General features: G+C 45.9%; 1 long non-coding RNA gene and 3 pseudogenes across 1 annotated transcript; all 4 read left to right on the top strand.

Annotated features, from left to right (window-relative positions):
• The first annotated feature begins 123 nt into the window (after positions 1-123).
• Positions 124-1243, top strand: LOC116524454 (annotated as a pseudogene).
• Positions 1244-1991: 748 nt separating this feature from the next.
• Positions 1992-3183, top strand: LOC116524455 (annotated as a pseudogene).
• Positions 3184-3400: 217 nt separating this feature from the next.
• Positions 3401-3515, top strand: LOC116524563 (annotated as a pseudogene).
• Positions 3516-9026: 5511 nt separating this feature from the next.
• Positions 9027-20638, top strand: LOC116524453. The gene is made up of 3 exons (XR_004257332.1): positions 9027-9037; positions 12871-12876; positions 20447-20638. It is a non-coding gene; the product is annotated as an uncharacterized LOC116524453 (long non-coding RNA).
• The last annotated feature ends 646 nt before the right edge of the window (positions 20639-21284 follow it).

The following is a 21284-nucleotide window of genomic DNA, read 5'->3' as shown; positions in this document are numbered from 1 at the left end:
TGCATTAAATTTTCCCTTTAATTACTGTAGTTTTTGGTGTTTAAATATTCTAAGAACTGCATCTCCCAACGTGTGTGGCAGAGTGGTGGCCTCTGTGCACCATCTGCACCCGTCAGAGGCGACAATGCAGTGGGCTGTGAGCATGGTGGCCCATCAGGGTTTTCTCCTGCAGGCATTCCCTCCAGCCTCGTGTCATCTGCTTAGTTGCACATAACCCAGATATGTGGTGGTGACCCGGTGAAACTGATGCAGTCTAGTGGCTGGAGTTACTGCAGAGCTAAGACCAAACAAGGGGACACTGCTGCTGTTTACCAATGAGGCTGGAGACATCTTAGATGACTTGATTGTGACCAGCACTTCTGAGGGGCACCTGTATGTGATGACCAACACTGGCTGCTGGGAGAAAGACCTGGCCTTCATGGAGGACAAGGTCAGAGAACTTCAGAGCCAGGGCAGAGATGTGGGGCTGGAGGTGGCAGATACTGCCCTGCCACCCCTGCAAGGCCTCCCTGTGGCTCAGGTGCTAGAGGCTGGCGTGGCCGCTGACCTCAGGAAACTGCCCTCGTGATTAGTGCTGTGATGGAGGTGTTTGACGTGTCTGGCTGCAGCCTTACTCACTGTGGCTGCACAGAAGAGGACAGCATGGACATCTCGGTGCCAGCAGCAGGGGCAGTTCACCGGGTATCAGCTCTTCTGGAAAACCCAGAGGAAAAGCTGGCAGGGCTGGCAGCGTGGGCCTGGAGGCAGGCCTCTGCGTGCCCGGGAGTGACACTGGTGAACACACTACCCCTGTGGAGAGCAGCCTCAGTGGGATATTTGGGGAAGCGCCACCAAGCTGCTATAGACTTCCTCGGAGCCAAGGTCTCTGCTCCACAGTTGAAGGGAAAGTGCAGTGGAGGAATGTGGTATTGATGTATGACGGGGCCCTGATGCGGGCGCACAGTCCCACCTGAGCATAAAGGGTCCCGTGATTAGTACTATGATCAGTGGCTGTCCCTTGCCCTACCTGAAGAAGAGTGTGGCGATGGGTTACGTGCCCTGCTAGTAGTCAGCCAGGGACAATGCTGCTGGGAGTGGTGCGGCGGAAGCAGCAGAGGGGCGCAGTCAAAAGTGCCCTTTGTGCCCATGAACTGCTCTACCCTCTCATGAGGATGGCTCAGGTCAGGGACATCCCTCCAGGAATTTTGCCCTAGAGGGCATCCTACAAGGGCTTAGGTAGGAGGGTGAGGCAGAACTCACTGGGGGGGGGGGTGTGGGCAGCTAAGGAGGAGGTTGGTTCTAGCTGTCTGGTTTTGGGGGCCATACCACCTACTTCCCCCACCAAGCTCTAGGACCCTGTTTTTGAGTGACAGACCAGCCCATTCAATGTCTTCTTTTGGTCCATGACCCCACTGACCCATTCTTGCCTGCTGGAGGGAAATGAGAAGCTCTGGTTCTGCCATCTCTCCCTCTCTGCCAGGGGCCGGCTGTGGAACAAAGGCTTACCTTTGTGGGGAAGATAAAACCTGCCCAGCCGGCCTCACCTTGGTTATTTGCATTGCAAAAAGTTGTCACAGCGGGCAGTGTGGGCTCAGGCCACCCCCTTGTTTGCATTCCATAAATGCAAAGTGTCCCTACCAGGAGTCAAGAATGACTCCTGACTCACAGTGGGGCTGCTGTAAACTTGGGAACGGCTCAAGGAACGCAGACACACTCTTCCACACTCCCCGGACGGCCTGCTGTCCAGAAGCAAACCATGGCAGGCTCCCCACCTGTTCTATGCCACAGGGCTGTTGGCGGACAGGCTGGGCTTCCTCCTGGACTCACCTTACCCTGGGCTGACCTTCACCCCTGGTACCCATTAATGGCCTCCACTGAATCCTGAAAAAAAATTAAACTTCCGAGTTCGATCGGTAGCGTGAGTGGAGAGCGGACCCCAGAGAGCCCTGAGCAGCCCCACCGTTACCATCACATCCCGGGAGGAGCCGTAGCTGCTGCAGCCGACCCCAGTCACCATCACCGCAACCATGAGCATCGAGGCCGAGACCCAGCAGCCACCCGCCGCCCCCGCCCTCAGCGCCGCAGACACCAAGCCAGGGACTACCGGCAGCGGCGCAGGGAGCGGTGGCCCGGACGGCCTCACATCCGCGGCACCCGCCGGCGGGGACAAAAAGGTCATCGCAAGGAAGGTTTTGGGAACAGTAAAATGGTTCAATGTAAGGAACGGATATGGTTTCATCAACAGGAATGACACCAAGGAAGATGTCTTTGTACACCAGACTGCCATAAAGAAGAATAACCCCAGGAAGTACCTTCGCAGTGTAGGAGATGGAGAGACTGTGGAGTTTGATGTTGTTGAAGGAGAAAAGGGTGCGGAGGCAGCAAATGTTATAGGTCCCGGTGGCTTTCCAGTTCAAGGCAGTAAATACGCAGCAGACCGTAACCATTATAGACGCTATCCACGTCGTAGGGGTCCTCCACGCAATTACCAGCAAAATTACCAGAATAGTGAGAGTGGGGAAAAGAACGAGGGATCAGAGAGTGCTCCCGAAGGCCAGGCCCAACAACGCCGGCCCTACCGCAGGCGAAGGTTCCCACCTGACGACATGCGGAGACCCTATGGGTGTCCACCACAATATTCCAACCCTCCTGTGCAGGGAGAAGTGATGGAGGGTGCTGACAACCAGGGTGCAGGAGAACAAGGCAGACCAGGGAGGCAGAATACGTATCGGGGATATAGACCACGATTCCGCAGGGGCCCTCCTCGCCAAAGACAGCCTAGAGAGGACGGCAATGAAGAGGATAAAGAAAATCAAGGAGATGAGACCCAAGGTCAGCAGCCACCTCAACGTCGGTACCGCAGCACGACGCAGACGCCCAGAAAACCCTAAACCACAAGATGGCAAAGAGACAAAAGCAGCGATTCACCAGCTGAGATTTCGTCCGCTCCCGAGGCTGAGCAGGGCGGGGCTGAGTAAATGCCGGCTTACCATCTCTACCATCATCCGGTTTAGTCATCCAACAAGAAGAAATAAGAAATTCCAGCAATAAGAAATGAACAAAAGATTGGAGCTGAAGACCTTAGGTGCTTGCTTTTGCTCGTTGATCAGATAAATAGAACTATCTGCATTATCTATGCAGCATGGGGTTTTTATTATTTTTACCTAAAGATGTCTCTTTTTGGTAATAACAAACGTGTTTTTTTAAAAAGCCTGGTTTTTCTCAATACACCTTTAAAGGTTTTTAAATTGTTTCCTATCTGGTCAAGTTGAGATTTTTAAGAACTTCATTTTTAATTTGTAATAAAAGTTTACAACTTGATTTTTTTCAAAAAAGTCAACAAACTGCAAGCACCTGTTAATAAACGTTTTAAATAAATAAAAAAAATTAAACAAACTTCCTTCTTAAAAGTAAATATTCTGTCTACAGCCACACCACCCTGAACGTGCCTGATCTTGTCTGATCTCAGAAGCTAAGCAGGGTTGGGCCTGGTTAGTGGATGGGAGACTGCCTGGGAATACCAGGTGCTGTAGGTCAAAAATATATATTTTTCTAAAAATTCTGAGGAAATTATTATTATTATTGTTATTATTTTGAGACAGGGTCTCACTCTGTCACCCAGGCTGGAGTGTGGTGGCATGATCATGGCTCACTACAGCCTCACCCTCCCAGGCTCCAGCGAACCTCCCACCTCAGCCCTGAAAGCAGCTGGGACTATAAGCATGAGCCACCACACCTGGCTAATTTTTGTATTTTTTATAGAGATGGAGTCTCATCATGTTGCCCAGTTTGGTCTTGAATTCCTCAAGTGATCCTCCTGCCTCTGCCTCCCAAAGTGCTGGGATTATAGGCATGAGCCTCCACGCCCAGCCACAAAATTATTTTTAACTCAGGTTTGTTTACAAAGAAAATGTATGACTGACCTTATGTAGTTCTGGGCCGCGAGGCTGCCTCAGTGAACTCTCCATCTATTGAGCTTATGGTAAATGTTCCACCATCTTCTGACTGGAATCCAAACTAATGGCCAAGTAATATGTAGACTTGAAAGTAGGTATGCTTTACAAAAAGAGTTACACTTACATTAACACATGTGATTCTATCCTGAAGTAGAGCCAAAAGTCTCCCTCGTCTGTTTAATAGATTCAAAATAGTAAAGATAAAATCTGAGCAAATCATCGTGCTATTTTGTTGTCCTTCCTTCCAAACAATGCAGCAGCTGAGTGGTGGCTGGATTGCTGGGTTCTGGAGGTGCTGGTTTGCCTGGGATTTTCATAGTTGAGTGCAGAAACTCCTATGCCCTGGCAAACCAGGAGGCTCGGTTGCCCTAGCTGAGGGATAAGTAGGCCTTGCCTGCCCCCTAGGAAGGTCTGAGTTTATCAGTAGTGCGGTAGCCTCTTGAACAAACAGGCACCAGGTACAGCTTCCTAGAAGCCTCTTTTCTCAGAGGAGAAAAGACAACATAATCATCGCCCCTCAAATGATAGATTTGCCACTGGATTTAGTCGCCTTGTGCTTCCCTCATCACTCACACTGTGGCGGGTGTCAGCTGGAGTTCCAGGCCTTCCAGACCAGGGTTGGGGTTTTTTCACCTTATGCCCCAAGGAAGTAAAATAGAGTATCAGTCAAGAGTGGAGGCTGTGACTCCTGACCACCTATGGTCAAATCCTGCCTTCCTTAGGAGTGGTGGCTTTATAATTGTCAACTTGGCTAGACTGAACTACATGTCCCAGAATTCTCCTGCCAACATGGCTCTGGTTAGGGTGGACCACCAGAGACATTCTTCAATCAAGACCCTCTGCATCTATAAATTCATTAAGCCCGAAAACTAGGTAAAAGGCGGAATTTCCACTATAATGATGCAAGCTACATTTTTGGCTACCGACTCATTTTGTTGCTAGGAACGCTGTGATCAATTACCACCAAAGATCTTTGTGAGCTAAGCCAACTGGTTAGCAATATGTTCCTGCTGCCCTGTTGGTAAATACACCTGGTTGTTTTCCTGGAATATGCTGGGGGGTGGCCGTGCAGGTTGCACATGGTAAATCCAGCCCTACCTGCCTATCTCCCTAAGACTTTGGAGTCCCTCTTCCATGTTGTGACAGGAAAGTTCTCTAGTAAGTGTGCTCATATGAATGAATCTGCTTGGTTCATCCCTGTTTCAAGGCTGATACACTTGCCTTTCTTTTGGAACTCTCTTCCACCAGTTATTCACATAGCTCCCTCCAACACATCAATTAAACCTCTGTTCAACTGTTAATCAGAAATCCTTCCTTGGCACGCTATCAAAAATAGCCTTCTTTCCCTATAGCTCTCTTTCACCAGGCTGTAGTTTTCTTTATAACAACTTACCACTATGTTATATTATTTAAAGTAGCATGTATATTTATTTACCTACAGAGTTATCCACTTATTACTGAAATGCAGTTCCAAGAAGGCAGGGACATGTCTCATTCATTGAGGTGTCCTCAGAACCTAGAATACTGTATGGCTTATAACAGATACTTGATAAATACTGATTAACTGAAGGACTGTAGATGTCAGAAAAGAGTTGGTTTTCCCAGAACACAACTCCATACGCAGGCATATCTACAGCAATTAAATTTTAGCCCCTAACTTAATTAGGATGGCAACAATATGATTGTGTTTTGATTATTCTCACCTAACTTGGTAAAAATGACTTCCATTCATTTTTTTAAAAATTGAGGTATAGTTAGCATACAGTAAAATTCACCTTTTATGTGTGGGTACAATCCTAAGAGTTTTGGCAAATGCCTATAACTATGTAAAACCATTGCAGTCAAGATATAGAACAGTTCCATCCTCCTTCAAAATCTCCACCTTCCCTTTTGTAGTCAGACACTCCTCTGACCTCCAGTCCCTGGCAGCCACTGATCTGTTTTCTGTCCTTATACTTTTGCTTTTTTCAGATTATCACACAAATGGAATCATGTAGTACATAGTTTTTTGGGTCTGCCTTCCTTCACCTAGCATTTGAGACTCATGCATTTTACTACATATATCAGCTGTCTGTTCCTCTTTATTCCTGCATAGTATTTCATTACAGATGTACCATATTTTGTTTATCCTTATGCCAGTTGAAGGACATTAATTTTTTTTTCCAATTTGGGATTATAATGAGTCAAATTATTATTAACATTCATGGACAGGTTTTTGTTTGAACATAAGTTTTCTTTCCTCATGGGTAAATACCTAGGAGTGATTTTGCTGGGTCATATACTCAATGCATAGTCAATGATAAGAAATTGCCAAACCAGGCGATGCACAGTGGCTAACCCCTGTAATCACAGCACTTTGGGAGGCCAAGGTGGGCGAATCACTTGAGGCCAGGAGTTCAAGACCAACCTGGTCAACATGGTGAAACTCCGTCTCTACTAAAAACACAAAAATTAGCCAGGCATGGTGACAGGCACCTATGGTTCCGCTACTCAGGAGGCTGAGGCAGGAGAATTGCTTGAACCCGGGAGGTGGAGGTTGCAGTGAGCCAAGATCACGCCACTGCACACCAGCCTGGGTGACAGAGTGAGACTCTGTCTTAGAAAAAAAAAATTGCCAAACTGTTTTCCAAAGTGACAATACCATTTTGCATATCTCTTGGCAACGTATAAGAGTTCCAGTTACTCCACATCTTTACCACCATTTGCTATAATGTGGAATGGCTATGGACTATGGAAACAAGACTAGAAATCTGGCCTTCTTGTTACTTGAATCTTCTTCATTCATCCCTCTGTCAAGGTTTTTGCACTTGCTGTTCCAGCTCCTTGGAACATGTTCTCATATGTTAGTGTAACTTCCATTCACATTTTATTTTAAAGGAGAGCCTATCTATGCACACATAAAGACCAGCTAAAAACAGAATGAAGAAAAACAGAAACATGAATACATGGATGAGGAAAAATTACAAAATTGTATGCCTTTCCCCTACATTCTTCCATGTGTCAAGGATCTTAGCAATTTTCAATTAGTAATCTGTGCTAAAAACTTTTTTATTGTAACATGTTTTTAAGTGGGTTTGTTTGAAATATTCAGTATGTATTTTGGCCAGGCACAGTAGTTCATGCCTGTAATCCCAGTATTTTGGGGGGCCAAGGCAGGCAGATCACCCGAGGTCAGGAGTTCGAGAACAGCCTGGCCAACATGGTGAAACCTCATCTCTACTAAAATACAAAAATTAGTCAGGCATGGAGGCGTGCGCCTGTAATCCCAGCTACACGGGAGGCTGAGACACGAGAATCCCTTGATCCCTGGAGACAGAGGCTGCAGTGAGCTGATATCATGCCACTGCACTCCAGACTGGGCGACAGAGTGAGACTCTGACTCAAAAAATAAAATACATAAAATAGAACATTCCGTGTTTATTTTTAGCAGTATTTTAGCAGTAACTGATCAGAGCCATAAACTTCCATAAGTTTATATTAAAGCCATAACACTTCCATAAGTGTTAAAGCTGCAAAGCTTTATGACGTTAACACTTGCGTCTCTTCAGGGAAATGCTGTAAACCGAGAGCAATTTATGTTTATGGGGCATTTTTGCAATGGGACATGACCTCTGATCCCAATAATTCTTTCACAGATGCTGTGTTGATATTTCTGTTGCTTAAGTAGAAAGGAAGTAAAAGTCATGATTATTTCATTTTGTTGCTATGCCAATGCTGCCTAAGAAAAAAAAATAATTACTAACTTGAATTTTTAAGATTGTTGAAGAGTTTTAAACTACTAGGAAAACAAATAGAAATCTAGTTAACATTTGCATACATTTCTTTACACTGAATTTATACTTTATTAATGTGGTATGATATCTCTTTATATTTTATTGTTTTTTTTTTTTTTAAATTTTTTGAGACAGTCTCACTCTGTCACCCAGGCTGAAATGCAGTGGCACAATCTTGGCTCACTGCAACCTCTGCTTTCCAGGTTCCAGTAATTCTCCTTCCTCAGCCTCCCAACTAGCTGGGATTACAGGTGCACACCACCACGCCTGGCAAATTTTTGTATTTTTAGTAGAGATGAGGTTTCATCATATTGGCCACGCTAGTCTCGAACTCCTGACCTCAAGGGATCCGCCTGCCTCGTCCTCCCAAAGTGCTGGGATTACAGGTGTGAGCCACTGTAGGTGGCGAGATATCCCTTTTAAAATTCATCTGTCATTTTTACAAGGTCCCCACTTTTTTTGCCCCTGCCTTCCCCCCACCCCTCTAAATTGACACCATTTTAAGAAACTCAGGCTTAGAAACTGAATGTTAAAATTGTTTTCCTAAAATAGAACCTTAAAAATCAGCTTCTTCTTAAGTGAATAGTTCCTAATAGATGGTTTCTGGGAAGATAAGTCCTTTGGAGAAGAAAGAGTGCTAAAAAAGCCTGAAGGCAATGAATCACATACTGTGCTGTTAAAAGCTTTGTATACATGATTCATTCCACAGATATTTACTGAGAACTTACTATGGGCTAGACTCTATTCCCGACACTGGAAATAAAGTATTGATGATCCAAACAGAAAACATCTGTGCCCTCATGACGTTAGGTTCTTGTTATTGAGGACATACAACAAGGAAAATAAGTAAAACAAATTATGGGCCTGTGCTACACAACGATGTTGTGGTCAGTGATGGACCACATATAGGACAGTGGTCTCAGAGGATGATATTGTATTTTCACTGTACCTTTTCTGTTTGTTTGTTTGTTTGAGACAAGGTCTCACTCTGTTCCCCAAATTGGAGTGCAGTGGCATGATCGCTGCATCACTGCAGCCTCTACCTCACGTGTTCAAGGAGTCCTCCACTCAGCCTCCCAAGTAGCTGGGACTACAGGCATGTGCCATCACGCTTGGCTAATTTTTGTATTTTTTGTAGAGATGGGGTTTAGTCATGTTGCCTGGGCTCGTCTTGAACTTCTGGGTTCAAGTGATCCTCCTGCCTTGGCCTCCCAAAGTGCTGGGATTACAGGCGTGAGCAACCACACACAGCCCTTTTCTGTGTTTAAATATGTTTAGATACACAAATACTTAACCACTGTGTTACAATTACCTACAGCATGAAGTACAGTATGCTGCACAGGTTTGTAGCCTAGGGGCAATAGACTACACCACATAGCCTAGGTGTGTAGTAGGCTAGACCATCTAGGTTTGTGTATGTGAACTCTGTAATGTTTGCACAGGGATGAAATCGCCTAATGATACATTTGTCAGAACGTATCTCCATCTGTAAGTGACACATGCCTGCATATCACATGTTTGTTTTTTTTTTTTTTTTTTTTTGAGACGGAGTTTCACTCTTGTTACCCAGGCTGGAGTGCAATGGCGCGATCTCGGCTCACCGCAGCCTCCGCCTCCTGGGTTCAGGCAATTCTCCTGCCTCAGTCTCCTGAGTAGCTGGGATTACAGGCATGCACCACCGTGCCCAGCTAATGTTTTGTATTTTTAGTAGAGACGGGGTTTCACCTTGTTGACCAGGATGGTCTCGATCTCTTGACCTCGTGATCCACCCGCCTCGGCCTCCCAAAGTGTTGGGATTACAGGCTTGAGCCACCGCGCCCGACTCACATGTTTTAATACAGAGAAAAATAAAGCAGTGAGAGAGAAATAGAAGTTGTGTAATTGTGTGTTAAGTTTTCAAAAATGAAGACAACGGTTTCACGGAGTTGGTGACAGTTGGGCAAATACTGAAGGAGGTGAGGGAGTAGCCATGGCAACAACTGGGGAAGTATTTCAGGAACCCCAATGAGGCCAGAAGGCTGCAGTGGCCCTGGTGAGGGAGGGAGGAGAAGAGGAGCCAGGAGGCAGCAGGAGCCACCTCACTGAGGGTCCTTCCATCATGCTAAGGACTTCGGTTTTACACTGGGAGAAATGGGGAGGCATGGGGAATTCTGAGTAGAGGCATGACATACGCTGGCTTCAGCTGTAGCAGGATCAGCCTGGCTGCTGTGGTGAGGACACATGAAGAGGGGCAAGGGAGAAGGAGGGAGACCAGTTAGGAGGCTATTGCATTAATCTAGTGGGGAGAGGATGCGGACTTGGGCCAGGGTGGCAGCTGTGGAGGTGGTAGAAAAACAGTAGATTTTGCACGTATTTTGAAGGTAGAACCAACAGGCTTTTCTAATGTCTTGAATATGGAATGTGGGAAAAAGGAGTCATGGTTGATTCCAAGGTTTTGATCAGAGGAAAAGGAAAAGTAGATGCCATTACTAAGATGGTGAGGAGAGTGGGAGGAGCAGGTTCGAGGATGAGATCGAGTTCCATTTTGAACATGTTGAGCTGGAGATGCCTATTTGGCATTCATCTTGAGATATCAAGTAGGCAGTTCAGTATTCAATTGTGCCAAGTGCAAGTTCAAAAGGGAGGTTTAGGCTGGAGGTACACATTTCGGAGTAATCAGTGTACAGGTGACATACAAAGTCATGAGTCTAGATAATTTTCTCATGCAATTCTTAAAACACTAGCATGAAGTAGATATTATATAATAATCCCCACTTTAGATATAAAGAAACTGAGGCTGGAGAGCTTTAAATAGTTCACTCTATCCTGGTGTAGGCCTTTTAGTAAAAAACAAACAAAAAAATTAAAAAAATAGTTCACTCTAAGTCAGTCAGTTAGTAACTGTATGGACTTCAATGTTCATTCTTATCTCTGAGAGATAGTTTTCCAACTAGGCTCTGTGACAATCCTAAATGAAAGGAAGACTCAGTTTAAGGAGACTGATTTCCCTCTGTATGTACTTGTTGGGGTTTCGTGTAAGATTTTATTTGAAAAAAAAAAAAAAAAAAAAAAGTATTTATGTTGAGTGAGGTGACTCATACCTGTAAGCCCAGAAACTTGGGAGGCTGAGGCAAGAGGATTGCTTGAGCCTAGGAGTTCAAGACCAGCCTGGGTAAAAAAGCAAGACCCTGTCTCTACAAAAAGAAAGAAAAGAGAGAAAGAAAGAGAGGCCAGGCACAGTGGCTCATGCCTTTAACCCCTGCACTTTGAGAGACTAGCACTTTGAGGGCAGATCACTTGAGGTCAGGAGTTCAAGACCAGCTTGGCCAACGTGGTGAAACTCCGTCTCTACTAAAAATACAAAAATTAGTCAGGCATGGTGACACGTGCCTGTAATCCCAGCTATTTGGGAAGGTGAGGCAGGAGAATCACTGGAACCGAGGAGGTAGAGGTTGCAGTGAGCTGAGATTGTGCCACTGAACTCCAGCCTGGGTGACAGAGTAATACTCTGTCTCAAAAAAAAAAAAAAAAAAAAAAAAAAAAAAAAGGGGGAGAGAGAGAGACAGAAAGAAATAAAGAAAATATATTGTATTAATCAATTTTCATGCTGCTGATAAAAACATACCTGGGTAATTTTCAGGAAAAAAGGTTTAATGGACTTCCAGTTCCATGTGGCTAGGGAGGCCTCACAATCATGGCAGAAGGCAAGGAGGAGCAAGTCACGTCTTACATGGATGGCAGCAGGAAAAGAGAGAGAGAGCTTGTGCAGGGGAATTCCTCCTTATGAAGCCATCAGATCTCATAAGACTTATTCATTATCATGAGAACAGCATGGGAAAGACCTGCCCCCATGACTCAATTACCTCCCATTGGGTTCCTCCCACAACATGTGGGAATTCAGGATGAGATTTGGGTGGGGACACAGCCAAACCGTATCATGTATATTTAGATTTTATGACATATATTTCTGATACATTGTTATGTCAGAAATATAATGGTAGCCATAAATGTAATGTAAAATTTCCTATTAGCCACCTAAAAAAAGTAAAAAGAAACATAGAAAATTAATTCTAGTAATAGACTTAATTTGATATATAAAAATATTTCAACTTGAAATCAACAAACAAATTATTAATGAGATATTTTGCATTTTGTTTTCATACTGAGCCTTTGGAATTTGGTACGTATTTTATACTTGCAGAACATCTCAATGTAGACAAGCCACATTTCAAGTGCCCAATAGCCTCATGTAGCTAGTGGCTACCATACTGAATATCCAAAGCTATACACCAGATTCTGAGCTTTTTGAAGATAGAAACTGTCAATTCATCACTGTTGTAAGGTCTTTTAGGCTGACTGATGGTGGCATGGACTCCGTGTTAACCTCTGTGACCTGCACGGACACTCCAGATGAGCTCCCAGAAAATCTAAAGTAACCAGAAGACCATGAAGAGGAAGAAATGATCAACCCCTGCAGCACCTACTTAATTTTAAGACATTCTCTATTGTTTCCAACCTTGTGACTCCACACCCTATGACCCCCTCTCAGCTTGCAAAAAATCACCTACAGTAACTTCTGTAACTTTCCGCTGCCCACCCCAAACCTATAAACGAACTCCTATCCTACTGCCCTTTGCTGATGCCCTTTTCGGCCTCAGCCCACCCGCATTCAGGTGAATAAATAGCCATGTTGCTCACACAAAGCCTGTTTGGAGTGTGTGTGGGGGTGTCTCTTCATTCAGAGCACGCGTTTTAACATTTGGTGCTGGAAACCAAGATGGGGGATCTGCTACGGGAGACCAACCCCCTGTCCCTGTTCTTGTGCTCCCTCCATGAAGAGACCTACCTATGACCCAGGCTCATCAGACCGGCCTGCGCATCCACTTACCACCCTCAGATCAGGTAAGCGGTTTGCTTCAACTCTCTTCTTAGACCTTCTCGCCACCTGTCAACCTCCTCCTATCAATTTCATTTTCCTCTCCCTTTCAATAAAGACAAGAAAGACAGGACTTTTGTGAGGTTCATGACCAGAAAAAATCCTACATAGGTCACAGAACCAGGAAGACAGTCTTCCCTTGGTGACTGATCATTGCAGAGATGTCGGCTTTAGTCACTCACTCACACTCACAGGTGACAGATCAACATGGGGGACGCCCCTGTTGACCGATTCACCCCAGGTTCAGACCAAGGTTTAGTCTGGGGCGCCTGCTACGCTACTTGGTTTTGCATTCACTTTCTTTGTCTCCTCACTCTTCTTAAACTATGGACAACCTCCCCCGCTCCATTCCTCCCTCCTCGCCCTTAGCCCGTGTTCTAAAAAACCTCAGACCTCTCCGGCTATCACCTGACCTAAAACCTAAGCATCTTATTTTCTTCTGCAATACCACTTGGCCACAATATAAATTGGACAATGGCTCTAAATGGCCAGAAAATGGTACCTTCGATTTTTCTATCTTGCAGGATCCAGACAACTTTTGTCATAAAATGGGCAAATGGTCTGAAGTCCCCTAAGTCCAGGCATTTTTCACACTTTGCTCCCTTCCCAGCCTCTGCTCCCAATGTGACCCCTGTCAAATTCTCCTTTCCCTCCTACTCGTGCCCTGTTGGGAACCAGCCCCAACAACGGACGTGGGCGCCCTCAGTCCCGGCAGTGATGAGGAATTGAGAAAAGGAAATAAAGACAGAGACACAAGAGTAGAATTTATAGCAGGGGTCCAGGGGATCAACACAAGCATGGGAACTGTGCTGGCCCTGAGCTCTGGGCTCCAAACACTTTTATTATGAGCATAATCTCATTGATCTTATGGGCATGGAAGGGGAGGGTGAAGGAATAGGTAAGATAACTGGGTGGAGAGCACTTGAGATCCTTCTAAGAAGTGCTAAACTAGTGATCTGAGCATTTAACAGCACTTGAGATCCTTCCAAGACTTGCTAAACTAGTACTCTGAGTTACCAGGTACAGCTGCATCAGGATGAGGAGCCTTGGGGGTCTGACCACACCCAATACATCGAGGGGCTTTTATTTCCCGAGCACTGAGGACATACAGCAATTAAAATCACTCCATACTCGGAGAACCTAGGCAGAGCCTGAGGTGTTCTGTGATCTTTGCCTTGCAAGGCTTTTCTCCTCCTTGCCAGCTCCCATCTGCAAAGACCCTCCCAGATCTTGTGAGCAGAGGTCGACTCCCTTCTCAGAGATCTTTGCATAAGCCCCCTTTACGAGGCCCTTATACAGTCTCCATGTTGAGAAGGCATTCGTGGGACCACAGCAGTGTTCCCTGCTCTGCAACCATCCCGAGGTGTTCCCCAGTGTTACTGCGGTCTCCGATGGTCTTTACCTTAGGCCTCCTGTTGCCACTTGATTTCTAATCAACTGCACCAATAATATAGTTTAGTTCAGTGTATAAACTTCAGTGTACTCTGAGCCCAGCAAGTTTATAATTATTTAGATCAAATCAAATCCCCCTAAATATATCCATGAGTTCCCATATCTAACTCAGTCCTACAACTTAACCTGGAATGACTTAAATGTCATTCTAACCTCTACTCTTTCTCCAGATGAACAAAATAGGGTTTATACCTGGCTCAGTCTTATGCTGACACCTGCAGACACCATGAGCCCGCCCTCCAAGAGGGTGTCAGGGCAGTACCTAGGGAAGAACCCCAACGGCAGTACCAGACGGGCTCGCCTGACATCGCCAAGCATGACTGTATGGTCTCTTGCTTAGTGGAGGAACCTAAGCAGGCAGCTTACAAAGCCGTTAATTATGACAAGCTTAAATAAACTACCCAGGGAAAACATGAAAATCCTGCCCAATTCATGACCTGCCCAGCAGAAACTCTTAGACGTTTCACAGCACTAGACCCAAAGTGGCCAGAGGGTCGCCTTATTCTTAATATGCATTTCATTACCCAACCTGCCCCCGATATTAGGAAAAAACTTCAAAAAGCTAGACTCCGGCCCTCAAACCCCACAACAGGATTTAATCAACCTCGCCTTTAAGGTGGCAGCATGTTTCAGAATTACAAATGCTTGTCTCTGCTGTAAGACAGACCCCAGCTCCTTCAGCTCGCAGAAGTTTCAGACCACCAAATCCACAGCATCAAGGCTTCTCTTCAGGACCTCTTCCCCGAAAGCCTTGCTCAGACAGAAAATTAGCCATTGGGCCAGTGAGTGCCCACAGCCTGGGGCTCCATCCTGCTTCAAGTGCCAAAAGCTTGGACATGGGGCTAACGAATGCTCACAGCCCAAGGCCCCCTCTAAGCCGTGTCCTGTCTGTGGGGGACCCCACTGGAAGTCGGACTGTCCAACTCACGTCGCTGCTCCCAGAGCTCCAACCCAAAGCTCCCAGACCGAATCCTTCCCAGATCCCCTTGGCTTGGTGGCTGAAGACTGACGCTTCCCAAACATCTCGGAGGTCCCATCTCGACCATCACAGATGCCAAGTGGAGGAGGGTAAATCCATCCCCCTCCTAATCAACACGGAGGCCACCCACTCCATGCTGCCTTCTTTTCAAGGACCCGTCTCCTTGGCCTGCATAACTGTTGTGGGAATTGACGGCAAGGCCTCCAGGCCTCTCAAAACTCCCCAAGTCTGCTGTCAATCAGGCCAGCACTCCTTTCCACATTCCTTCCTAATCATCCCCACGTGTCCAGTTCCCCTGTTAGGCCAAGATATCCTAGCAAAATTGTCTGCCTCCTTAACTACTGCTGGGCTACAGCCACACCTCATTGCTTCTCTCCTCCCTGAACCCATATCTCCTCCAATAGCTCCCCTTCTGTCCCCCTACCGTAACCTTAGGGTGCGAGACACCACCTCCCAAGTCACTCATCCCTCATCATCCCCTTAAAACCTAACAACCCTTACCCTGCCTAGTGCCAGCACCCCAACCCATAACAGGCTTTAAAAGGTCTAAAGCCTGTTACCACCCGTCTGTTACAATAGGGCCTTTTAATTCACCCTCCTGTCTTCCACACCCCCTTCCACAATTCACTATTCTGTTCTTAACCTCAAAAACGCTTTTTTCTAAAGCCCAAATTTCTTCTCCATCTGTTATAATCCTTCGCCAGCATATACACGCTCTCCCTGCCAGCCGTATCCAGTTGTTTTCCCAAACCCCAACCCCACCCACTAAACAGCAGCTTCCCTCCTTCCCAGAGTTGAAGGACACTTTTGCCTCTGTATACCAGGTTTTGCCCTCCTAACCCAACCACTTTATAAACTGACAAAAAAACTTAGCGAACCCCATAAACCCCAAATCCTTTCCCCATTCTTCCTTCTGTTCTCTAAAAAGGCCTTAGAGACTGCTCCCACTTTAGCACTCCCAACTCCTTTCAACCCTTCTCTCTCTACACAGCAGAAATAAAAGGCTGTGCTGTCGGAATTCTTACACAGGAGCCAGGCCCATGGCCTGCAGCCTTTTCATCCAGCAACTTAACCTCACAGTCCTGGGCTGGCCCTCATGCCTACGCGCGGCAGCAGCTGCCGCCCTGATACTCTTAGAATCCCTCACAATCGCCGGCTATGCCCCGCTTACCCTCTAGAGCTCTCACAACCTCCAAAGGTTAGTTTCCTTTTCACACCTCACACACTGACTTTCAGCCCCTTGCCTTCTCCAGCTTTATTACTCTTTTTTTTAATGTATATTTTTATTTTGTTTTTTCTTTGCTTTATGCACTCTTTATTGAACCCCCCTGAGTAGCTCTTGGACCTGACTTCAGTCCAGCCTCTCATTTAATACCTGACACAAACCCTGAACCCCATAACTCGATCTCCCGCCCCTTTGTGTTCCTTTACACCTCACCTCAAGAGCCCTACTACCCACGTTAACCAAAAAATAAGAGCATACGAACTGCGATTACAGAAAAGCCCTTCCTTATTACTAGCAGCCTTAGAAACATCAATAGCCGGTCTTGCCTAGATAGGCATTTCCCCTGTCTCTCATTCTACCCTTGGCTGCCCTTCCCCTGCTCCTCAGACTCTCCTCCAGACCCCTCTTCCTGTCTGCTCATACCCAATATCATTAATGAAAGTGAGTGGTTACTTATGGATACCACACGCTTCCTCATGCACCAGGAAAACGAGAGCTCTCCCTCCACACCATTACCCTACCAAACCCCACGGCAACCCTTAACCCCGGCAGCCCTTGCTGGTTCCCACGGCATTTGGGTCCAAAGCCCCAGCCGCCTCAGAACACTTTCTCACCTTTTCAGTTTACACTTCCAGTTCTGCCTAAGCCAAGGACTTTTTTCCTCGGTGGTTCTTCTTACATCTGCCGTCCTACAACTGCACAGGCGCTTGTACCCTAGTTTTCCTTACTCCCCAAATTCAGTTTGCCAATGGAAACGAAAGCCTCTCTGTTCCCCTTGTGGACCTGACACCACACAAGCTGAGGGAGGAGACCCTTAATCACCCTGAAGCATCTAAGACCATCCCCACCTTGACTTCCACACTGCATTTCAATAGGAGAAGTGAAGGCTGGCAGACCTGGTGCTGCCTTAATCACCTTCCTATAGATCGCAGGCGCGGTGTGGAGGAATCTTTCCAGAAGGCATTGCTTTTACTTAAACAAGATCAAACCCCCACTGAATCACACCTGTAATCCCAGCACTTTGGGAGGCCGAGGCGGGTGGATCACGAGGTCAGGAAATCGAGACCATCCTGACTGTGAAACCCCGTCTCTAAAAAAAAAAAAAACCCCACTGAAGTCACTGTACCCCACCCTACTCCATGGCCCAAGACCCTTTCACATGTAAATTCTAGAGTTGTAAACCCGAGACCCTTTCGTTTTATTTTTATTTTTTTATTTTATTTGTTTAAAGACGGGATTTCACCATGTTGGTCAGGCTGGTCTTGAACTCCTGACCTCAGGTGATCCACCCGCCTCAGCCTCCCAAAGTGCTAGGATTACAGGTGTGAGCCACCACGCCCGGCTAACCCAAGACACTTTCACACGTAATATCTAGAGTTGAGAGCCTTTGTAGAGGCAGAGATTCCCTTTGTTAGAGGAGCTTGGCTGTTGGGCAGCTATGCCACCTTGCTCCCAGTGGAGATACATCACCCCTTCCTTCCTAGTTTGGTGTCTATTTCTAGCAGCTGTTCCTGCTTCAAAGCCGGTCATTGCATTCATCCCCTTACTAGTGGGGTTACCACTGCACTTGGCACAGGCATAGCAAGGCTTACCACTTCAATCGTCATCTTCCGTAGCTTCTCTAATAATTTGTCTGCTAGCATTGCAGAATTAACTCAATCACTATGCCTTCTTCAAGTTCAAGTAAATTCCATAGCTGCAGTTGTCCTTCAAAACCGCAGAGGTCTTGATTTACTGACTGCTGAAAAAGGAGGTCTTTGCCTATTCCTAAACAAAGAATATTGTTTTTATGTAAACCAGTCCGGCCTAGTATACGATGCCATGAATAAATTAAAAGACAGAGCCCAAAGGCTTGGTAATCTGGCACATAGTTATTCTGGAGCTGGCTGGACTGGCTGGACACTCTCTAACTGGGAGTCCCAGCTTCTTCCAATCCTTAGTCCTCTTATACCTATATTTCTCCTTCTCTTACTTGTTTTCCGATTATCTCTCAATTCCTACAAAATCTTATACTACAAGCGATAACCAATTAGTGAATACGACAAATGTTCCTTCTAACAGCCCCACAATATCACCCCTTCCCCTGAGATCTCACAGCAGTCTAAATTCTTTCCCATTTTAGGTTTCCACACTGCCCCCAATCCTGCTCAAAGAAGCTTTGAGAAAAATCACCCCATCACCCCTCTGTGCCAGCCTTCCTAATACTCCACTGCCCTCCACCCGTCATTTCTTTTATATCACTAATATAAAAAGAGAGGAATGTTAGGTCTTTTAGGCTGACTGACGGTGGCATGGACACCATGTTAACCTCTGTGACCTGCATGGACACTCCAGATGAGTTCCCGGAAAATCTAAAGTAAATAGAAGACCATGAAGAGGAAGAAATGATCAACCCCTGCAGCACCTACTTAATTTTAAGACATTCTCTATTGTTTCCAACCTCCTGTCACTCCTACGACCCCCTCCCAGCTTGCAAACAACCGCCCTAAAGTAACTTCTATAACTTTCCACTGCCCACCCCAAACCTATGAAACCAACTCCTATCCCACCACCCTTTGCTGACGCCCTTTTCGGCCTCGTCCCGCCCACACCCAGGTGAATAAACAGCCATGCTGCTCACACAAGGCCTGTTTGGGGGTGTCTTTTCATTCAGAGTGTGCGTTTTAACAACCGTGTTCGCAGCAACTAGCCTGTGCCTGCACACAGATGTTTAACAAATGTTTGATGACTGTCTGAATAATACATATTAATTGGCACAACTACAGAAATGTTAAATATGTTACCTTCTCCATGGAAGAGATAGCTCAGTATAAAGCATAAAATCCAAAGCCTCATTACAATTAATAAAATGATGATCTTGTAAAATGAGAGTGCAAGTCTAAGTATGTTGGGTATCAGATCCCGGGGATACAATCAACGAGGCAGCATACATCAACAACAGCAATAACCAAATGGGCACAGACATGAAGGCAGCTCACAAAGAAGAAATAAAAATGCTCTATAAACACTTGGTAAAAGATCAACTACTTTAGTCATCACCGAGTTGTCAGTGAAACAACATATTATTCTTGCCTATGTGTCAAGGTTTTAAAAATAGTATCTCTTCATATCGGCCAAGCTTTGAGAAAGAGGCCCTCATGCACTGCTAGTAGCTATAGACCTTTCTGTAGGGTAATTTGAGGAAATGTATCCAAAACCTTTAGAATGTGCACACCACCATATTCTACCCACCACACTGTTAAAACACCCGCTTTGAAGGAAGAGACCCCTGAAACAGGCTTTGTGTGAGCAACGTGGCTGTTTATTCACCGGGGTGCAGGTGGGCTGAGGCCGAAAATGGTGTCATCAGAGGGTGATGGGATCGAAGTTGGTTTTGTAGGTTGGGGCAAATGTTTTGGGGAGGAGCAGGGGTGTTATGGAGTAAGATCAGTTACAGTGGTGGGGGTGGGGCAAGGAGTATACATTACCGTAAGTTCAGTTACAACGGTGGGTGGGGTAAGGCATGAGAGTAGTTAAGATGGTAGGGTGGGGCGGAGGGAGATTCGCAGAGCAAGAACAGTTAAGATGGCAGAGTGGGGTGAGGAGTATTCACATTATCATAATAACAGTTAAGACGGTAGGGTTTTTCTCATAACACACACACACACACACACACACACACACACGACGGCAGGGTGGGGTGACAGGCTTAATGTTGGGGGGAGGGGAGGAAGCTCTGCTGGGTGATCAGGGATAATGGCAAATGCAGGCGGGGGTTGGGGGTGATCAGCCGAGGTAGACAGGACTTCAGACTTTCTGGGTCTGGGCTTGCACATGGAGGCCTGACACACACCTACCCTCTAGTCCCTGGAAATGTACATGCACATACACAAAGACATTCTGCTTCCAGGATTTTTCCTACGGAAATATTGATATGCCCAATGATACATATCTATTCACGGCCCTATTGCTTGTGAGAAGGAAAAAATGCAAATATTGAAATCTTATGTGTTCAATGACAGGATTAATTAAATTGCAGTGCATACATATGATAAAAACCTATGCACCCAATAGGCACCAATATTTTGAAAAAAGCATTAACGATATGGGAAAATATTAAGTGGAAAAAGTAGATTTTAAAAAAGAAGTGTAGTGTAACTCCAATTTTATTAAAGTGTTGTAACTGAGCGAGCACAAAATCACCACTGAGACAAAGACTAGGCCAAATTACATGGTGTGTATTGCCGGCGGCCACAGAGGACTCGTGTCTCTCTAACCGGTGGCTCTGAAAGGAGGGTGTCAAGAACTTTTATGCTCATAAACCACCTCCTGGGTGGGGGTGTGGGTGAGGGGCTTTTGACATTCTGAGGGCCAGGGGACTTTGGACATTCCGATTGCTACTTAAGTGGTTCACAGAAGTCAAGATAAGCATTAGTTTATACATTGTCTGGGTAGGGTGGAAATTACAGACCTTAGTTACTTATTATACGTCACAGGGGCCAACATGGCATTGGTTTGGACTGCTTGCCGGTCACATTAGGGTTACAGAGAGCAGTTTCAAAGTATGGTTGAGGTATGCAGTTTATGGGGCAATTACCATGTCACAAAAGCAACATTTCATTTGAAAGAGAGACAGTGCTATATGTGTCAGGTCGTATATTGACATAGAGGAAGGACAGTGCTTAACAGGCTTAGTCTTATCACATTACTATGCCGACCTAATGAGCTAAGTTGTATTACACTCACTTTAAAGATGTCAAAACTGAGCCTCAGGCTGGGGGCGGTGGCTCGTGCCTGTAATCCCAGCATTTTGGGAGGCCGAGGTGGGTGGATCACCTGAGGTCAGGAGTTTGAGATCAGCTTGACCAGCATGGTGAAACCCCATCTCTACTAAAAATACAAAATTTAGCCAGGCATGGTGGCACATGCCTGTAATCTCAGCTACTCAGGAGGCTGAGGCAGGAGAATCACTTGAACCCAGGAGGCAGAAGTTGCATTGAGTCAAGATCGTGCCACTGCACTCCAG

Source organism: Sapajus apella, unplaced genomic scaffold, assembly GCF_009761245.1.
Source record: "Sapajus apella isolate SASKATOON/1434 unplaced genomic scaffold, GSC_monkey_1.0 scaffold45, whole genome shotgun sequence".
Taxonomy (NCBI): Eukaryota; Metazoa; Chordata; class Mammalia; order Primates; family Cebidae; genus Sapajus; species Sapajus apella.
Note: the sequence above shows the minus strand (reverse complement) of the source record. Positions and strands in the feature narration are given on the sequence as shown.